Below are 21,934 nucleotides of genomic sequence, written 5' to 3'. Positions count from 1 at the left end.
AGCATGTTTCATTGCTAAGTTTCATTCCCTCCTCCGGATTAATGAGGAGGCAGTAAATAATTGAGGGCCAATGAACTCACCCTGGTACTTTGTCAGTTCCCTCCCACCTGAAATGCATTTATTCGAATCTACATCAATTTTAAATCCATATTAACACACTACCTCCAGTAGCACAGGAGCTTAAAGGTAAAGGTTCCATTATTGTCACATAATAGTACATTCAGAATGTAACATAAATGAAATTCTTTAACTTTGTCAACCGTAAGGTGTGGTGTTACACCACCAGCCTACTGCAGGGGGCAACCTCTGTACCTGCAGGAGTGTAAGGGGACAGGACAACACCTGGCCGACTGAATGGATCAAGCCCCACCCGATCGGGTGTCAATCACCCTCCGGGCCATAAAGCTGCGCTGGCCTCCCGAGGCCTCAGTCAGAGTTGCTGCAGCCACAGCCAGCTTGGCTCTGTGGAAGTCTTTGTGGATTAAAGCCTGTTGTACAGTCTTTAGCTTTGTGTGTGTCTGATTCTGGATAACAGCACACCACATAAGGAAGACAAAGAGTCACCACTTAGACCAGCGTCCCTCACAGAAATGAGGTCCCAGCAAGGAGAACAAACTCACAACCTCTGGTTTACAAGACCAGTGCTCTAACCACTGAGCTATTCCCTCTAACATCCTCTGTTTAATTTATGCATCAGCCAAATGCCTTTTGGAAATCTAAATACATTATGTCTATCAATTCTCTCTGTTACATCCTCAAAAAAAATCATGCAAATTTGATTTACTTTTCATAAAATGACATTAACAGTTGGATTATGTTCAGCATTCCTAAATGATTTTTTTTTTGTCTTTGATGATCCACTCAAGCACCTCACCAACAACAAAGATCAAACTATAAGGCCAAAAGCTGCCTGCCCTCTAATTTCCTCTGTTCATCAACTCATGTGTCACATTCGCTGCTTTCAACCTGCTGGTACCTTCCTGGAATTTAACGTTTCAAAATTCTTTAACGAATGTGTTCATTCTGATTGTAGTCCCTCCTTTAAAATCCTTGTGTGCAGGCCGTCACATCCCTTAGATTGGTCAGTCGTGAGCCCTGTGGGATTCTCTGTTACTGCTTCCCTTGTGATTGGAATTTTTACGTTCCTCCCTGATGTTTAAAATGAGCCCATCTGTTATCTTAGGGATATTTGCAGAGTCTCCCTTGGTAAAGATGTTCAAAAATTGATTTAACATGTCTGACATTACTTTGCTTCCTGTTGTTAATTCACCAGCATTGTTCTCTAGAGGTCTCACACCTGCCTTCTTCCTATTTATGTATCCATAGAAACACACAGCTTGTTTTGTATTACATTCAAATTTTCACTCAAATCAATTTTCTCCCTGAAGAGCTTTTAGACTTTCACAGCTGAATCCCATAAAACTTTCCAGTCCTCTGGCCTACCTCTTGCCACTGAGTATGCCCTGCTTTTCAATTTAACATTATCCTTGACCTTCTTTGTTAACCACAGATTGTGCCTCTTTTTCAAGGAATTGCTTCTTCTAATTGGGATAAATTTATGATGAGTGTTAAAACAGCAGTTTGATTTTCTGCTGCTTTTCATCTACTGGTCTGTCGCAATTTATTTTCCCCATCCGCCTTAAACAATGGTACCTTCCTGCCATTATTATTGCTCTTTTTCTTAATTTGAAAGCCACAATCTGGTTTCCAAGTCTTTACCCCACCACCATCTCTTTAACTTCCCTTCAAGATATCTGCTTGCATCTGGATCAGATCAAAATTAATTGCTCTTCTTTTGGTGGCTTGTCTTCATATGCCAAGTTTTCACTTCTAGAATTCCTTGCCTCAAAGCCATCACTTTTATTTTCTCTTTCCCTCTTATAAAACATTCCTTTAGACCTACCAAGCTCAATGTCATCCAGCTTCATGTCTTTTTTTAGATGTACAGCACTGTAACAGCCTCACAAGTCCATACTCCCAATTTACATCCCATTAGCATACATTTTGAAGGGTGGGAGGAAACCAGAACCCCGGGAGAAAACCCATGCAGACACGGGGAGACAGTGCGGGATTCGAACCCAGGTCTGTCCCAATCGCTGGCGCTGAAAAGGTGTTGCGCTAATCACTCTGCTAACCGTGCCCTGTTCATGATTTTCCAGTGAAATGCCTTGGGATGGAAACTCGAAAGAGACTGAAGATACTTGGATCTGGTGCAAAAAAAAACAACCCTGGACAAAGAAGATTTTTCTTCCTGAACATTTTTGGTCGTATTTGATGACTTTTGAGCAGCTAATGATGAAAATCACCTTAAAAATTTCCCATCATGCACCTTTATTGAATACAACCTATTTTTGTCATTTCCTATCATATTCTAAGTCCACTGGTATATTGTCAACAAGAAAGCTGTTTTTCTCAGTCCAAGCATGCTATGTAAATATTGTATTAGGCCTGGGCCTGCTTAGTGTGGATAAATGCATACAGGCTATAAAAGGAGCTCACATATACCGATACAGTGCATTACATTGATATTGATTGAACGCACGTTGATGCACATATTCTTCAGGCAATAGCATAGTGAGTGTACTTAACAATAGCATCTATTGTCTTGAGGAAGATTCAGTGCAGAAGAAATGTCTCATCAATGTTGCAACAGTTGTGATGCATTCCGTAACATTTCTGGTGACTATACGCTTCCGGCTCAAAGACACAGCATGACTGCACTTATTAAGAAAGCCAATGAGCTCTACTTCTGTGGTAAAATTTGTGACCAAGACAAACCTTTGGGTCTACACATTTGTTGTGCAACACATGCAGTCAACCTGAGAGCTTGATTATGCAACTAAACATGAGACATTCAATAAAATTTACCTTAATGTTTCTACAACTTCCTATGTGATGCAGCAAATCTCAAATTATCTTTGTGTTCAGTGTGCAGCTGTCTATTATAATCCTCAATTTTCATTCAGCATGCAAATCTTTTGAAAAAAATTGTTGTCCAGTGCAATCAGCTGGAAGAACTCAGCATGTTGACCTGCATCAGTAGAGAAAAAAGAAGAGGAAACCTTTTGGGTTCGAACCTTTCATCTGGACTGAAGCATCAACAAATGCCTTGGGAGGTCCTGCCGCTAGAAGGGACTAAATAAATGCTCAATACAGTTGTTGTTGTTTTCCCTGCTGCTGTAGGGTCAGGATTTCTCAAAAAAACACGTAAAACTTGAGTTCCAACTCTTAGGTCAAATCAAAACGGATTTGGACTGTTGACTGCACTTGGCACTTCTGTTTGCCAACCACACAGACTTAGCAGTTGACGTGCAGCAAGGCATTGCAGGCCCTCAAAATGTGTGTGTGTAAACAGTGTGTGTAAACAGGCGTGGATGGTCAGTTTGATCAACTCTCCATCTTTTACCTCAGTAAGTCCAGGTGGGTGTTATGCCTCGATATCAAGTGCAGGCAATGGGCCAAATCCAACTTGATTTAACCAAAGGAATGAGACCAAAGCCACTTGTGATTTAAAATACAAATTAGAAGGCCAAAATCATGTTGTTCTTTGCAATTTGTAACCTTTGATTTCAAGGTGAAGGTACTCAAGTGTGTCTCTTCACAAAGTGACAGCTCTCTGCCATGGTTTTATATTTATGTATTTATAAATATATATGGTCATAAAAGGCACTTTACAACATCATAACCTGGATGTTCAGAAAACATGTTGGAACGTTAAAGTGACAATATGTTATTAAGTTATAATGAATGGGTGGGAGCAATTAGCAAAAAATAATCTCATAAAGTAAACATCATAAGAAATTCTTCAAATTCTGAATTCCTGATAAGAATATTTTTATTGTAACTGCACGCAAATAGTCTTTTGTTAAAAAAAGGAATTGTCAAGTTATCCCCTGAAACCCTGTGACTCTTGCCAGGGCATATTTCCACATGCACTGACGTACCAGTACTTCGCCCATTCTCTCAAGTGTACGTAAATAATGGGCATCAGCAATATATGTGCGGAGAGTTTGACAGCCAAATTCAACCCGACCTGCGCCAAGATCAATAAATATGCATTTCCCAGTAAAAGTCACTGCCAAGGATTTTACTCCCCAACTCTGAGAAACAACACCAGTAGCAGCGTTTGAAATGTAGTCCTAGCTCCACAGAACCTTATAAGGAGCTCGCACATCTGCTCATTTTGTAAACATTAGTCCCAGGCGTTTTTTTTAACCTTATTTTATTTACTTTCTTTTTCTGATCTTCTCAGGTGGCTTGCCACAGTGGCTCTCCTGCTGACTGTACCTTCTTGAGGGCAGCACCTCACACTTTGGCCAGGTACACTGGTCCTGGGTTTTAATGAATCATCTGAACATTGCAACTCACAACTCATTAAAATACATGCAAATTTTGTTCCTCAATGTGATTTTAGACTGCATTTATAGCATACTTTGTTACATTTTTGAACTATTGAGTCTTACGTATTTGAAAATATTACCAAAACAAAAATGTGAATGTACTTGAGAAAGTAACAATTTTCTGGTTGTCATCTTCCCATGGGAAATCTCCTGGATCCCCAGTTCATGAGGAAAAAATTGAATTATTCTGAAACCAGAAGAAGCCCAACCAATTTTTTGAATCAATATGTGATTTAATTTGAGCCATTTGAGTGCATCACCTACGTGGAATTCTCCACAGAGTTCTTCAACTTGTCTGCTGTAATTTTGATGGAAGTCTGGTAGAAAAGTTAAGGGTGGCACAGTTAGCTTAGGGGTAACACAGTTAGCTTAGAGGCGACATGGTTAGCTTTGGAGCAGCATGGTTAACGTAGCAGTTAGAGCCACACTGTTACAGCACCACTGACTGGGCTTCAAATCCCACACTATCTGTAAGGAGTTTGTACTGTTACAAGCCCAAAAGATCCCAAAACCCAGCAGCAATAGCTATTTACCTCGGCAAATGGTTACTTAAACAAAAGTTGTTTTTAATTATCTTTAAACATGAAAACAGAATCAAGCTTTAACTTATCACTATTAACTTAACTAACCCAACTTAACCCCCTTCTAATTCTAAGCAGATGTGTATGTGTAATGTGTGTGTAAATTTAAGAAAAGTTCTGTGGTTCACAGTTCAATCTCACCTCATTCTTCCAATTTCACTGATTACAGGCAATTCTTATACTGTGCATAGAATTTAACATGTATAAAGTTCACCAGGCTTTGGTGCTCGAAAGGTAAATGGTTACCGCTTAGGAAGGTTCTTGTAGGTTTACAGAGAGGGAGATGTGTTGTCCCAGGATGTCCACAACTGAGGTACCACCATTAGTTACCTCAATGTCTCGCTGATGAAACTTGCCCCATCAGGGTTCTCTAGATGATAACCTCTTTCTTTCAGGCTACCACAGAGTTCCTTTCTGTTCCACTTATTCCAAGAGAAACATCAGACAGATAGTGCTTCCAGCCATTCGCCACTTTAGAGCTTCAGTTTCAGTTCAAACAAGCTTCTCCTGGTTTGTTACAGCTTTCTGTCTCTCTCTTTATCTGAGATTCAAAACTGCCAGCAGCATCTCCTTCTCTTTCTCTCACTTGCAAAACCCCTGACCTTCTCCAGAAAACAATAGGAGTTAGACCTCTGGTCCATCTGTTGTTTTAGGTAAACAATAACCTCTCAATGACCTCTGAGTGAGCACTTTGCAGAGAGGTCAAAAGCCTTGCAAAAATGCCCAAAACAGACAACCTGGCTCTGGTTGTTCTTCCAAGAAAATAGTCCATTTATTTCATGACATCATTTCAATTAGCACCGACTTGTGAAATGTGCATAGCATTCTCCATAGTTTCTGTAAAGTCACTGAATATGAATTCTTTAGTATCTCAAATAAGATCTGTTTTAAAGTGTGTATGTATGTAACCCTCTCTAATTTTACCAATTTATCTCCCAAAAACATTCCCAAATATTCCATCACAGTATGTTCTCCCTGCATCTGTGTGGGATATCTCTGGGCGCCCTGGTTTCCTCCCACTATTCAAAACGTAGCAGGGATGGAGGTCAATTGGGTGTAATTGGGTGGGACAGGGTCATGGCCCAAAAGGACCTATCACTCTGCTGTATGTCTGAATTTAAATTTAAAAGGCATCAACTCATTCTGCCCCATTCACTTCACAATGTTCTGAGCACATTGGATTCCCATTTTTGTTCCTCATTACTTTTCAAGTTAATTTCAATGAGGCCTTTGACCTGGTCATCTTTGAAGGATGCCAGTAAAGGGAAATGAAATTGTTGGAGGCATGTGGAAAACCATTTATCCTTTCAAGCTTACTTGCTGTGTTGGAAAAGCACTTTGCATTTGTTCACTATGAAGCATTGCTGGGGAATTGGTAATCAGGCTTGAGTCACATCAAATTTTACTACAAAGAGCTGACAGAACAATCAGATTTTTTAACCAAGCAGCAGAAAATTAAGCAAAGCTAAAAAAAATATTAAAAATAAAAATGTCTCGTGTTCTTTTCTTAATCTTGCTTTTGATCACTCAATGAAGAAAGGGAGGAGGGTGCAAATGCTTCTTCTCCTTTCTACTGCTAATACATCAAATTTTGAGTGAGAATGACTTGAATTTTCCAATGTATGTATCGCCATCATTTAAATCCTTGGCACTAGGTGTTTACAAACTAGGGGTCCTCAGTACCCGTGTATCTTACCCGTGCAGCAGGCCCCTGCAGCTCCTTACACAATGCACCCTAAATTGCCTGATCGAATGGCATTTGGGCAATTTAAGGGCACTCCTGCCCCTTCGGTAACGTGTCCCCTGTACCCTGTGTTGGCCTCCAAAAGGTAAGTGGTCGGGGCGCGAGCAGAATGTGACGGGGGAAAGGCTGTTGGGGCCAGGGGAAGCACAGAGACAGAACGCTGCCGGTGCTCGAGGAGGAACTCAGAATCAGGGCCTGGGGAGAACACTGTCGGGGCCGGGGGTAGAATGCTGCTGGGGTCGGGGAGGGGAATGTAATCGGGCTGGCAGGTGAACGCTGTGGGGGTGGCAGGGAGTGGAGTGGGCCGACGGGGAACAGAATTGTGGCAGGAGCAATGGAAGTCCTTCTTACCCACAATCCCCCATGCTGCTGGAACCGCTCTGACATTCAAGTGGGATGGGGATTATGGAGCGCTGACATCATTTTCTACCCAGGCAGCCATCGATCACTTACAAATTGACCAGCAGCAGGCACACCAATGTTTCCAACCTATTTTGTCCTAGGCCCCACTTTAATTTTTCAAAAAAATGTACACTCCACTATTTGTAGAAAAAAAGTTATATATTCAAAAGAAGTTTTAATTAAATCATTTACTGCAAGTGTATTTCAATGCAATTAAGGCCAGGAATACACTGGAACACATATTTCATATTCAACTACTACTTCAACAATTGTCGTCACGTCAATGGGAACCTTGCCCCTGACACTGGCTGTAGATTTTTTTTTGATTCCAGGGACTAATTTTGTTAGTTTCAACCTTAAATCTCCACGGTTTGTAATTTAGCTTGTAGCAAATCGCCAACAGCACTAAAGCCACATTCTACTAAATAAGACAATGGAAAATGTATCGATAGTTACCTTGCTAAGGTAGTTGAGTTTGGGTATTTCTTTGTGATCTCGTTAGACAGGAACGCCATGGTTACTTTCACTTTGAACAGAGTTTTCACAGATTCATCATGTTGCAACTCTGATAACTCCTCTTGGTATTGCACTGGAACTTCAGATAAGACCACCAGCAATGGCTGAGTTAACCAAGAGGGAAAATCCATTGCATTTATATCAGAAAATCTTTCATTGAAATCGGTAAACAACATTTTCAAATAGTCAACAATGACATTTGTAGCAGCATTAGTTACCTCACACTTATTCAACCAATAGAATTGACTGAAATTTCTTGTAGAAATATTCCTTTGGCACAATTCTAGAAGTTTCATGAATCAAATATCTTTGTTTTTGCATCAACGAGCATCATTTTTGCTACTTGGAGTTGCTTGTTCAATGTACTTAGTTTCTCAAAAATGTCCATCAAGTAACTCACTTGAGCTTTGCCCTCTATTGTTAGCAAGAGCTTTGTTTTGCTTGCTTAGTCGGCTCATTTTGAATATACAACAGTGTGAGCTCCCTGAAATAAATTAATTAATATTTTATGTCTTAAAATTGAAAAATGTAATAAAAGTAATGATCGAATCAAAGGAAGAATACTGACCCTAAAAACACCTGTGCAGTTTCTGACATTTTTTCTCACAGTGAGTGCATCAAAACTGCATTTGCCTCATGCTTTACTTTCTGGGGTCCCAATTTTTTTCTGATTTTGGTGTCCCCTTCAGGCTGGTGCCTGGGGTAGGCCCTCCCACCCCCCACCCCCCATCCCGCCCCTCCATGAAAACACTAGTACACAGATACATACAGATACAAGTCTCACTCACTACTAAACTGTAAAAGTAAAGGGATATGGACAGAGACAGGATTGTGGAGGTAATTTGGAATCCTTGTTGCTAATGAGATAATTTGGAATAGATGATAATAAAACCAGTCAGAAAAAATGTTAACCAAGGATAACAACAGTTAAAATAAGAGAAACAACAGAGAAACATTGGAAGAGCAAAAACACATGTTATGAAAATAAAAAGAACGAAGTGATTTTATTTGGAAGTTACCACAATTGTGTTCTACTGACTGTTGCCAAGTTACATCTTTCACAGCAACATAATGAGTTAATTTTTTTCAAACCATTTTTTAAATTATTTCCCAAAATATTCCTATGCCCCACTAAAATATTCTTAAGCCCCATGCCCCACCAAAATATTCCCACTTTGAGAACCCATGAGCTATACAGTGTGCATACATGGGTATACAATCCACCTCCAAGGTGATTTGCCTACCCGTGCATTTTTTTTTTTAAATTCTACCCACAGCATGGTAGAAAACTGGTCAAATTGTCAAGTTAAACTCGTGTTACAATCCAATTTGTAAACTCCTACTGACAATTGTTTCACAGGATGTGGTTTGCATTGTCATTGTTTTTAAGTTCAAGGTACAGAAATCTCTTATGGTGTTGCCATTGATCAATTCCATGACTTGCTACCCAACATGCTAGTTCCTTGTCAGGTTTTGTAGATCCCATTCATGACCGTCACCTCATCTCTTCAAATGTATCCTCAGACCACTAATCATTCTTCCTCTTCTCTCACCTGCAACAAATTCTTTCTGACCAAGACATACTACCTTCAGGTAATTGGTTCCCTTTGCTTGTTAAGCCAAATCTTTCCAATATTCAATACCTTCCAGATGATCTAGCTGCTTCTGCTCATCCTCCTTGACCTGTAATCTCTAATTTCATTTCACCTCAATGTTTACTGAATCACATTCATTTAGATAAATTTAACTAACTTCTGTTTTGACTGCCATGCTAGTCAATACTCAAATATCCCTCTCTCATTGTCGTGAGCACATGCACCCCTGTCCTTTACACAATGTCTCGCTCCTCTTGGGTAGAAATGGAACTGAAATTTTCCCAAAAATATCTATTTTGGCAATTTTAGGATCTATTTTACAATTTTCCTCTTCTAAATTAACACATTAATGAGAAATAGGTTGAGAATATGGGCTCAATTTAGAAAATTCTTTCTATTCAATAGTTTTTCTCTGGCCAGTCCCATTATAGATAATCAACTTTTTCAGCTGTCTCTGCTGGACGTAAGTTTCAAGGAATGGCATAGATTAGGTATCTAAAGTTATAAGGATTATTTTATTCAAGATAACTTTGCATCTTCTGAACAACTATTAGCCAAATTTAATCTTTCTCACAGACATTTTTTTAGATATTTATATTAGATATTTTGTTCAGTCAAAACTTTCTGATTTTCCTCAAATTTCAAATACCAATATCCTTGATTCATTTTTTAACATACGATTTATTTTTTTTCACAGTGGATTAATGTCATATATTTATAATGATTTATTGGATTTAAGATCAGTCTCTGTTTCTGGGATTAAGTATGATTGGGAATGAGATTTGAACATGACTTTTCAGATGAGAATTGCTACTCTACTCTAATCTTGAGAAATGATTTTTCATTTTGTTCAAAGCATTGCTTATTACAATTTATGGTGATACATAGAATACATATGTCCAAACTTAAATGATCTCATTTTTGTGCAGATATTTATCCACTGTGTGAGAAATGTAAATTTTTTAACCTTCACTGATCCATATATTCTGGGAGTGCTCAAATTTAGAGATTCTGGAAAGACATTTTCCAAACTTTATCCACATTTTTTAAGATTAATGTAGAACCTTGTTAAATGCTTTGCTTGGTTTTTCTCGTGAGCCAGATATACCTCCGTCTGCAACTCAGGAGAAAGTTTTAGCCTTTGCCACGCTGATAGCCGGACGAGCAATTTTTCTGAAATGGAAAGATGACTCTTCACCTACCCATGCACAGAGATTACATAATGTAATGTCCTATTTAAGCTTGGAGAAAATTTGGTACAACATTAAAGATAGAAAGTTTCAATTTGTAAAGATGTGGGAGCCATTCATAGATTTCCATCATGATTGGAAGAATTAACAATTTGGAATGTTCTGGAGATTCTCTGTCCAACGTCTGGAGGTTTCCATCAGTTCCACAATTTCCCTTTTTTTTTACAAAGGTTACCTCGATTAGAGGGAGGGGGTCAATTAGATTTGATTTTTAGGGGTTTTTTTGTTTGTTTTCTTTTTTTTTATTTGGCCAATATGGGTTTCAATATGGTTACCATAGATTAATTCAATAACTTGTTTCTCATCTGGATTAAGGAACTGTCTAATGAAGTTCCATCCATTTTTTTTTGTACTTGTAGATGAGATGACGTGTTATGTGTTTTCCTTAAAATTTGGTAAGTGTATATGTTAAACTTAACAAAAATATTAAAAAGAAAAGGGGAACAATGCTGTCATCAAGGCTCCACCCATGACACATCCAATCACATTAGCCACAACCACATCCCCCACCACTTTTTCCATTCCACATGTTCCTTAAATGTTGCTACAAACTGACAGCACATTTGTTCATCATCAGGAATAGGAAAATAGAGGTAGGAGTGGGGGTGGTGTGAAGAGAAGCAGTGTCTTCATGCCAAATAGCATCTGATTGGAGTTACTGTTATCCATATTTGTCTTTGATTTTTATCTTGCAATGAAGCCCAATATAAACTGTTAACTTTTGCATGGATTTAACAACTTGCCCATCTAAACCCTTATATCACCTATTCATTTTGTCCCAACTGCCATATACCAGTTTCACATCCAAAATATTTTACAAACTGTTTAATTTCATGACATCTCTGCTGATTAGATTTTTTTTTATGGTTTGAGCTGCTTATAAATGTGCCATTATTGTGGCCATTTTAAATTGGCACTGTTTGCTGGAAAAGCTTGCCAAGATGGATCATAAAAATGATTTGTACCAGATCTCATCTATCAATGGCTCATAACTATTTAATTAGTGTTTGATTCCTTTGCTCGCCGATGTCTTTAATTATAGTAACAAAAATATGTGCTGTGTTAGTCCAAGCCTCAGAAGGGCCAAATTTGATTGGCCAAATCATTATCACATTACACTCATCCACCCAGTGCAGGCTTGGCCTTTGGCAGAGCACTCTTCTTGGAACTGAGGCAGAAAAGTTGGCCATCACTGCAAGCCTAAGAAGCTCCAGCAGCAGCCAGGACTTCCATGGTCGAGGAGTTTGGCTGCTGTTCTTCAACATCAGCCAGAAGGTCGGCAAACTTACAGATCACCAGGGAGTAGGTGTTTTGAAGCGTGCTTGCAATGACTGAGCTGACCTGGATCGATCTTGTGATACTTATGGAGCGAGAGAGAGGATGTACATAAATGCAGAAGGCAAGCTGGTTTATGAAGGAGTTATGGTCTCTGATGGCTTCCACCTACCAGCTGGCATGTAATCTTGGAGAATGAAAAAACCACTTCAGCTAGAAACTCATCCAGATGCTTTTTTAACACGTTACATTTCCTCAATCAGAGGTGTTACTGCCAAAGTGACAGGAAGGTGAAAGAGGAGAATCAGCAGCGCTTGGATGCTGCTTTTCCTTCTTGGTTCTATTGATGGAGACACAAATGAAGAAGGAAAGTAGAACACTAGGTGTGAAGAGAGGGGGGTGGTGAGGGGTGGAGCGGAAGATAGTATGCACCTTAACAGCAATGACACTCTTCCATGTATTCAGCATGCAAATGACACAGTAGCTATAAGCTCTGAAGACACCTGCCCAGTATAAATACCTATCATGTTTATTTCACTTTTAAATGAAAGGGAACCATAATAATGATTTCTTAAGGCAAGTTCCATGAAGGACTCCCCAGCAATCTGTACGTTGCAGACCTTCCTGCAGATTTTGCACTACCAATAAGTGGTAATTCTGCTTCGCCCACAGTCAAATGAATCTCAAGAGTTGTGTACGATGTCATGCAGGTATTCCGCCAATAAATCTGACCAAAATAAATTCAAAGTCATTTCTTTGGTGATCATTAATCTGGAATTACTGCAGGGCAATACATTAGATATACTTTGCTCATCAAACAGGGATGAATTTCTAGGGAAATTTGTCTTTTCTACACAGAAACATAGACATAAGTAGGAATAATCCATTCTTCCTTCTAGACTACAGTACGATCCTTCTTGATCCTCTTTTCTCCTGCACTGGATACTTCTGACGTCTAGAAATCAAACTTCTTTTTTCTACTGTTACAAGCCCAGAGGACCCGAAAACCCAGCAGCAGTAGATATTCACCAATTTTACACCAGGCTTAGAGATCAGAAATTTGCAATCTCGGGGTATGGCTTAACATATGTTGCTTTTAATTATCTTTAAACATGAAAACAGAATCAAATTTTAATTTATTACTCTTACCTTAACTTAACGTCTTCTAATTCTAAGCGCACATGTATGTAATGTGTGTGTAAGTTTAGATAAGTTCTTTGATACACAGTCCAATCTCACTTTTCATTCCTCCAAGTTAATTGGTTGCAGGCAATTCTTATACTGTACACAGAATTTAACATTTATGAATTTCACCAGGCTTTGGTGGTTACTGCTCAGGAAGGTTCTTGTTGGTTTTCAGAGAGAGATTTGTTGTTCACCAGACACAAACTGATCCCTTCTAATCAGCCACATCAGTGTCTTGCTGAAGAAACTTGCCCCCTCAGGGTTCTCCAGATGATATCCTCTTTCTTTCAGGTCACCACAGAGTTCCTTTTTGTTTCACTTATTGCAAGTGAAACATTAGGCAGCCAGTCCTCTCCTCTTGTATGGACCATAAGGGCTTTGATCAGGCTGAACTAAGCACTCACAACCCATCTTCCAAATGGGGTTTTTCCACAAGCTTGCCAGCTTGTCCCATTCCAGTCCCAGCTGCTGCTGCTGAACTGAATTCTCTCTCTCTCTCTCTCTTTCTCTCACTCTCACTCACTCAGAGAAAACCCTATTTGACTCCCTCTCTGCTTGCAAAAACCTCATGACCCTCTTAGAACAGCAAACTGCACTCAGACAGCCTGCGGCTCTGATGGGTTATTTCATATATTGCTTTTCAAAACAGCAATCCATTAGTGAAGTCCCTTGGGCACTCTTCAAAGCTTTTGCAAAGTCATTCGGAGCCGGGCCTGTCTGTCTTGAGCAGAGTTCCAGTATCTTAAATGAGATCCGTTTTAAAGTGTTTGTATGTGACCTGCACTAAAAGACCTGCCCCAATTTATCTCCTTTAAAACATACAGTACAAAACACAAAATAATCTGTCACTCTACTTAGTTATGAAATACAACTTGACCTTCACTACCCTTCATGATGGAGAGTTCTGTGGTTCACCACCTTCTGGGGAAATGAACTTTCCTCAGCTTGGTCTTAAATATGTTAAGCCATATCCCGAGATTGCAAATTTCTGATTTCTAAGCCTGGTGTAAAATCCTCCCCACACTAATTACTCTGGTGAACAATGGTGGAGTCATTACAAATAGTAACTGAACACGTTTTAAAAAATGCTGATTCTTGAAATCTCAAGTAAAAACTGAAAGTACTGGAAACTCTCGGCTGATTAGTAAGTATCTGTGGAAAGAGAAACAAATGTAGTGGAACAGATTGTAGCCTTTTATCAGAACCAGGCAGGAAGAAGAGCAAGTTCGTTTTTGAGTGCAGAGATTCAAAGAGAGATAGATCTGATAAAGTGAGGTCTGACTTGTCATAAGAATAAAGATATCTGGTTGATATATTAATGAGAGCAGTTCGAAAGAGAAAACAGAGGGATGCAATAAAGCTGTGAAATATAAAGCGCTCGGAACTAACCAGCAAGGTCAGGCCATGCTGGCGAAGAATGATGGAGAAATAGTGTCATTCCCACTCTAATCTATTTATATGTGACTTCCTGCACTGTTGTAACAAGGCCTCCTGTAAACATCATTCTCTGCATTACACAGCTTTTAGATATTGTTTGAGTTTGCTTTCTCCAGTACTCCTCCTTAACCTATAAACTAGATGGCTTCAACGATATCTTATCAGTTAGGCAACCCTTGCCTCATCCGATCAAAAGCCCTTTTCACACCGCCAACCCTTCAATGAAGTGGGTAAACTTATTGGGCCTGCTGCACCCCGGGAGCCTTTCCCACTGCACCATGATTTACCTGGTTCATTGGGAATCTGGAACTTTAAGAGGGGGTCCGAGGTGAGGTCACCAGTGACGTATTATCTGCTGAACTCTAACAGCCCCAACCAACTGCACAGTTATATTTCACAGTGCAGTCAGCCACGCTGTGAAATGTAACTGTGCCCTCGGCGGGGCTGTGAAAGCGAGGCCAGCACGCTCTGAAATATAACTGCCAGACTAACGCAGGCTCGTAGGCACTAACGTCACTAATGGTACCTGGTAAATCGAGAAGACCATTCACACCACCACAGAGTGATTAACAAGTTAACACAGCCGTGCTCTGACACTTTCCCCCACCTAGAGTCAGTGTCTGGATGATTTTTACTTGCCCTGTCTGGTTGGGACCTTTCACACTGCCAGATTACCAACAATGGACTTGCTAAAGTGGCTGGTTCAACCCACATGGTCTTGGCGGTGTGAAAGGGGCTAGATCAAAGATACTTCCTTTATCCTATTCATCCCCACACTCTCTGTAAATGAAACAAAGTTGTGTTCTCTTTTTCCCAGTTCCAATAAAAGGCCTTCAACCTGAAATGTTAACCTCATTTCTCCTTCCACAGCTGCTAGCTGACCTTCCAAGAGTTTCCAGCATTTTCTATTCTTATTTAAAACAAACTGAACCAATAATAATATTATAACAGAGACCCAACTGCAATTTTTATTGAGTATCCTAAACAGAAAGCATGTGTCATTTTACCAGCAGACCAACACAGTGATGCAATGGATTAGACACAAACAGAAAGGCAGTTTTAAAAATGTTCCCATGGCACCTGGAGGAGGAAGTGGATCTACTGGCTCAATTTATTTTGTCATGGTTACAACCACCATGAAGCAAAGCAATCATTACAGCCAATCTCTTCATTTACCTGAGCCCCGAAGCAAATGGCCTCCAGGATGCTCAGATTTATTTTGTCTCCAGAATTACAACTTTTCATTAGCACTTGACAACGAATATTTCAAAAGGTTTGCTTATTGGGGAAAAAAACAGTGATTATGATAAGAAAACTTCAAACTGAACACAAAGATAACATCAAATCTGCTGCATCACATAGGAAGTTGGAGAAACATTAAAGGAACTTTTATTGAATTTAATTACATAATGATGCTGACACATTGCTTTAGTTCAACCGACCTAAAAATATTTTCATTTGTGCTCAGCATCTGATGGCTCTCATCTTAATGTCCAACAATAGTCAACCAGCGTTGATGGACTCCAGTTGCCCTGAAACCACTTTTCCACGCAATGTCCTGGTGAAACCTTTCACCATATTCGTCACTGACTGCAGGGAAGACGTCCAAGTTCAAAAACAGAAAATGAATTTTCAATGACGTATTGCCCTTCAAGCTTGAAGCAGACTTAAAATGTGACAGGAAATCACATCGGGTTGTATCTAAAAATTGGTACATGATAGGAAATTTTCATGACCAGCAGCCCACTTACTCCTCCAGGGGCTGCACAGTTGACATAGTGGTTAGTGCAATGCCTTTACCACACAAGCGATCGGGACCAGGATTTGAATCTTGCGCCATCTGTAAGAAGTTTGTATGTTCTCTCCATGTCTGCTTTGGTTTTCCATGGGGGCTCCTTTTTCCTCCCACCGCTTGAAGTGTACCAGAGGTTGTAGGTTAATGGGATGTAAATTCGCTGGCATGGACTTAGGTGAAATGGATGTTACTGTGCAGTATGTCTAAATTTAAAATCCATAAAATACATCCAAAAATGTTCAGGAAGCAAAATCTTTGTTGTCTGGTGTAATTCCCAGAATTTATAATTCCATTGGCCAATTTTTGCAATTGATATTTAAACAGAATGTAAACTCCCAGCCTTATGGTTGTGCTTTTATCCATATTGTTTTCTAAGCTGATCGAAAATGTGATGCAGCATTCTCAGTTACAAGACATTAATTTTAACCTTTTCTTGCCTTGGAACAAGATTTTCCCCATACACCAATGGCACTGATTTCTATTTTCCTGACATACTGTCAGGCAGTATGTATGGAGATTTCATTCAAGTTATTAGAACATCGAATAGTACAGTACAGGAAAAGGCCCTTCAGCCCACATGAAAGTGCCAAACGTGGTCCAATTTATAATAAATCTTGTCACATGACACATTTTCCTCTTGCCTGCATATTCTCTTCAATGCTATTATCACTATTCCTGCCAGCCCATTCCAGGCACCTACTTTGTGTTAAAGATCTGCCCTGTACATCTCCTTTAACCTTCCCACTCCCTCATCTTTAATGCATGTCCTCTAGTATGTAATATTGACTGTCTACACTATCAGCTCCTCTCATAATTTTATAAGCTTCTATCAGTCTCATTCCTCAGTCTCTGAAGTTCTGGAGAAAGCAACTCAGGTATGTCCAACCTCTCCTCATAGCTCATACCCTCTTATCCAGGCAACAGCCTAGTAAACGTCTGCAGTTACTTGCAAAATAATATTCATAGAAATAAAATGGTTTTACCGTTTGTTGAACCTCACAGAGAATAAATTATTAAAATTCATTTCTTGAATATAATGGAAAACAATTGACTTTTGGAAAACATTTTTAGATTTAGATTTTGATTCAACTTTATTGTCATTGTGCCAAGTACAGATACAAAGCCAATGAAATGCGATTAGCGTCTAACCAGAAGTACAAAAAGTAGTGCTATTTACAAGTAACTGCGAATAAACGCGAACGCTCCAACAAGCAAACAAATATAAAAGTACTGACAGTACAATAGGGGTACAGTACTGCTCAGCACTGCAATGTTAGGTTCAGCAGGGTCACAGCCACAGGAAAGAAGCTTTTCCTGTACATGCTGGTTCGGGAGCAGAGGCTCCTGTTGCGTCTACTGGAAGAAAGAAAAGTAAAAAGTTAGGGTGAGATGCATCCTTGATAATGCTCTTTGCCCTGCTCTGGAAGCATTTCTGGTAGATGTTATCAATGGTGGGAAGTATTAAGATATAACTTCAAAATCTGCTACATCCTGAAGGACTCACCTGTGTGTGGGCTATGCAGATATTAATTTTAAAAAATAGTTTAATTGCAGGGTTATTACTTTAAATATTTATTATAATGAGGAGTTCTGTTCGAATTCTCCTGGCTGGAATGAAATAATGAGAAAATCCATACCTGTCACAGGTATTATTCAGGTTTTGTTTGAACTATGATAGGGTTGAAATGCTTAAACAATGTAATCTTTTTGTTGATCAAATTTTTCAAAGATAAACAAAATATTGTGATGGAATCAACCCATTACACCCTGAAATAGGGGTCTTTTTTCCAAACAATGTTTAAAGTTTTCCTGAATTGTACCTTTGCTCCAGACACTAAATGCAGCATAGAAAGAAGCCATTTGGCTCTGTTTCGCTATCTCATTAATCTTAGTCTTTCCACATAGTCCTGTACATTAAAAAAAATCTTTAGCTAATATCATTCGTGAATCTGTGCTTGCCACCTTTTAAGCAATGCAATGCTGCTCACAACATTTGGCTTTGTGAAAAATCTGTTTCTTGTCATACTTGGGCCTAATGCAGCTCATCTTAAGGCCACGACCATTGGTTACAAACTTGTCTGCCACTGGAAAGAGTTTTTCCTTATTTGCTTTATCAAATCGTCTTTTCAGCATCTTTGCTGTTAGGAGTACTAATTCAACTTCTCCAATCTATCCAAAATATGTTTAGGTACTTGTTCCAAGTACCATTCAAGGAAATCTCTCTTGCACCTTTGGAAGGTCTCCTTGAAGTGTGGCACCATAAACTCTTCTGTTAATCACCTCAACTGTAATATTTTAATACAGATTTGAAATAGAGGATGTCATGCAACAGTTATAAAAAGCAAAATGTCATTCTATGGTAATGTGAAATTAAAATGAAGAGTATTGCTAAGGGTCCAGAAGACCCCAAAATCCAGCAGCAATAGAAATTCACCAAGACAAATGGTTACTTAAACAAAAGTTGCTTTTAATTTTCTTTAAACATAAAAACAGGATCAAATTTTAACTCATTATTATTGACTTAACTTAACCCCCTTTTAATTCTAAGCGCACTTGTATTTAACATGTGTATGTTCAGGAAAGTTATTTGATTCACAGTCCAATCTCACTTCTCACTTCTCCAAGTTCATCAGTATCAGGCAATTCTCATACTGTGCACAGAATTGAACATTTATGAATTTTCATCAGGCTCTGATGAAAAAGGTAGATGGTTACCACTCAGGAAGGTTCTTGTCAGTTTGAGAGAGAGATTTGTTGCTCGTTGGACACACAGAAACTGATTTCTCATGATCAGTACTTTCGTGCCTTGCCCCATCAGGGTTTTCCAAATTATAACCTCATCTTCTGCAGGTCATGATAGAGTTCCTCTTGTTTCCAGTATTTCATGTGGAACACTCTAGCCAGTCATTTCCTCTTGTAAGGACCACAAAGGTTTTCATCAGGCTGAACTCACAACTCATAACTCGCCTTCCAAAATGGGGTCTTCAACAAGCTGCCAGCTTGTCATGCTGCAGCTTCCAAAAGGCACTGCAGAACTCCAAATGAATTCTCTCTCTCTCTCTCTCTCCCTCCCTCCCTCCCTCTCCCTTAGAGAAAGCCTGTTTGGATTATTCTCTCTCTCTCTCTGCTTGCAAAACCACATGACCTTTCTGCAGGGCTCCAGGCCCAGTCTCTGAAAGATCCGATAAGCCTCTGAGCATGGATTGTTTCATTTGCACCTGTTCTTGAAGTTCCTGAGCTATTTTTCCAAAATAGTTGTTATTATCTTTGTAAAGGCTCTCAGTGTCTCAACGTCTCACTTTCACCAAAGTTCTTGTATTTTAAATGTTTGTGGTGACCTACACTAAACCCCTCACAATCTATCTCCCTTAAAGACACACTATAATATAAAATATAATACACCTCGTAACAGTATTGTGAAAATTTTATTGGATGGATTAATATTTTGAGTGGATGACAGCAATTTCTCTTATTTCACTTTGGTTATTTCCTCTGCAATCACTGTTCAAAAACAAGAGGCTAAATGAATTTCAATGCAATTTAAGTGATCATAATTCCATTGTGTTCTTAAGGAGTCTCAAATCTTTTGCCACAAATTATATGCTTCTGGTATTTCAGCAGAATCTTAGATGATAAAATGAATGGGATGTGATTTGGCACAACGGAATTCCATACTTGGAACAAAATTTTAGTTGTTTTGTTTTAAAGATGTCCGTTGAAGATATACTTCTTGATAGTACACTTGTATATCTCAAATCTCATCCAAAAAAAAACAAGCCAAAAATGCTTGCCAGTTCCCATTGAAAATTTCTCAAACTTATTAGAGTACAGTATTTAACTACTTCAGGTCAAATGCTGAGTATAGTTACGTCTCTATTATAAATATTTTTCATGTAGTTAGATACATGGCAAAATAAATTGTTACATTTTCTCAAGTATATGTAAATGGAAGGCTGCTTCAGTGAGTCACTTATAAATTTCACCCAGTAGAAGTGACCAGCACAGGTTCTTAAATTTGTTAGTTTTATGATTTCATACAAACCAATGATGGAGGTGTGAGTCACTGAGGAGAATGACAGATAGTCACTGACTCAAAGCCACCTTTTTTTGGAGAGGAGAAATAATGTCATCCAAGGGTGAATGTCCTAACCGTTATCACAGATCCTTTTGAAATGCAGTTATATTTGTGAGTATTAAATACAATTCTATCTTCTTCCAAATGTAACCTGTTGCACAGATTTGAAAACCTGGAAGCAGGGAATAGACGCTTGGGCAAGAGACATAAAAGTGAAGCAAACCACAGCATAGCAATATAGAAAATTAAGGAAAAGGTTATAAAATACAAGTGGTCATGCAAGTTATGAGTGAATGGAGACTACTTGGGATCTTAAGTCTATTCTGCCATTTGAAAGCTCATGGCTGATCTGATTTTAACTGCATTCCCATCTGTTCATCGCCAGACCCATTCCCCTGGGAAACTAATGCTAATAATTTGACCATAATTTTTAATTACAATATTCCATTACTTAAATTAAAAATCTGTGTGCTAGAGTGAGGAAGAATTAAAACCACACACTAGAATGTGAACCAGACCGCGTCACTCTTCATAGAGAACAGAACACCTGGAGACAACGTGTGGAATATGATGTTAAGAACTCGACCATTTTAATCTCCAAACCCCCTTAAATCACAAAACAACTTTGCCAAAGTGTAGTGTTAATAGTTTCAAAATTTGTCAATAATGGGCCATTGATGTAGACAACTGCTGATGGCAGACACATTATTGTGTTATTGTAGCCCAATGTTTCTTGCAATCTTCTACATATGTGACAGACATCAAAGCCACAGGCTGTTTTCAGCTGAACATTCTCTACCTTGGTTGCTAAAGATTTTTCAATGCCTAGCACAGAATACCAGTCCCTATATCATCCACTGTGGATTACAGTAATAATTTGGTCCTGTGGTGATACGACCACCAGCCTACCGCAGGGGCCAACCTCTGTACTTGCAGGAAGACCACCTAAGGGGGCTGACTCCTCCTCGCTGACTGTCAATCAACCAACCTGAATATAAACCTGAGCTGGCCCCTCCTGGGCCAGTCATTCGTGGACCCATCAGAATAGAAGATGGTGTACAGACTTTTAATGGATTAAAGCCTGTTGTACAGTCTTTGCTGAGTCTTTGTGTTTGCTTGCTGCACCACAGGTCCACAGAATATTTCTTTCCAAACAAAAGCTTGCACATTGGCTTACTGTACCTGGGAATTTGCAGTCCAAAACAGAAAATGCTGTTGCATGCATTCCCAAAGCAACAACTGCTCTTTTACAGCATCCAATTCCACTGCTCAGATTGACTCATGGCCATCTGCAAATGCCAACCAAACGACTAAAATGTTAGTTTCATTGGTTTAAAAGCCCAACCGCTCATGTGGGTTTTTGACTTCATTAAGATGTGTTATGAGAGCTAGAGTGAAAATAGTTTTAGCTCTGTTATAGCTAGGCATCAAGCTTTGACCCAAAAACAAAACATTGCATATGCTGGAAATCTGAAGTTAAAATAGAAAATGCTGTACTGAAACAGGTCAGGCAATATTGTGAAGAGTCAAAAATACAAGGGACAAGTTTGATAAAGATATGAGTCACTCTGGAAAGTATGTACATTGGAAGTTCATGCTTTTGTTCTACTAGGGCTTAAAAGACATAGGAGCAAAACTAAGCTATTCAGCCCATCAAGTCTTTCCCATGAGCTGATCTG

The 21,934-nt window shown here is 39.2% G+C and overlaps 1 protein-coding gene and 1 long non-coding RNA gene across 3 annotated transcripts in view; one reads left to right on the top strand and one right to left on the bottom strand.

The window, feature by feature from the left end:
- The window catches only part of cfap299 (cilia and flagella associated protein 299), an 814,201-nt gene that overhangs the window by 771,311 nt on the left and 20,956 nt on the right, over positions 1-21,934 (top strand). The gene's annotated exons all lie outside the window — the stretch shown is intronic.
- LOC138758179 (uncharacterized) overlaps positions 17,273-21,934 on the bottom strand; it is a 70,609-nt gene continuing 65,947 nt past the window's right edge. Inside the window, exon 3 of the long non-coding RNA XR_011354195.1 lies at positions 17,273-17,536. This is a non-coding gene — a long non-coding RNA (uncharacterized lncRNA). The remainder of the gene's footprint in view (positions 17,537-21,934) is intronic.

This window comes from Narcine bancroftii, chromosome 3, assembly GCF_036971445.1.
Source record: "Narcine bancroftii isolate sNarBan1 chromosome 3, sNarBan1.hap1, whole genome shotgun sequence".
Lineage (NCBI taxonomy): Eukaryota > Metazoa > Chordata > Chondrichthyes > Torpediniformes > Narcinidae > Narcine > Narcine bancroftii.
This window is presented reverse-complemented; position numbering and strand designations above follow the sequence as displayed.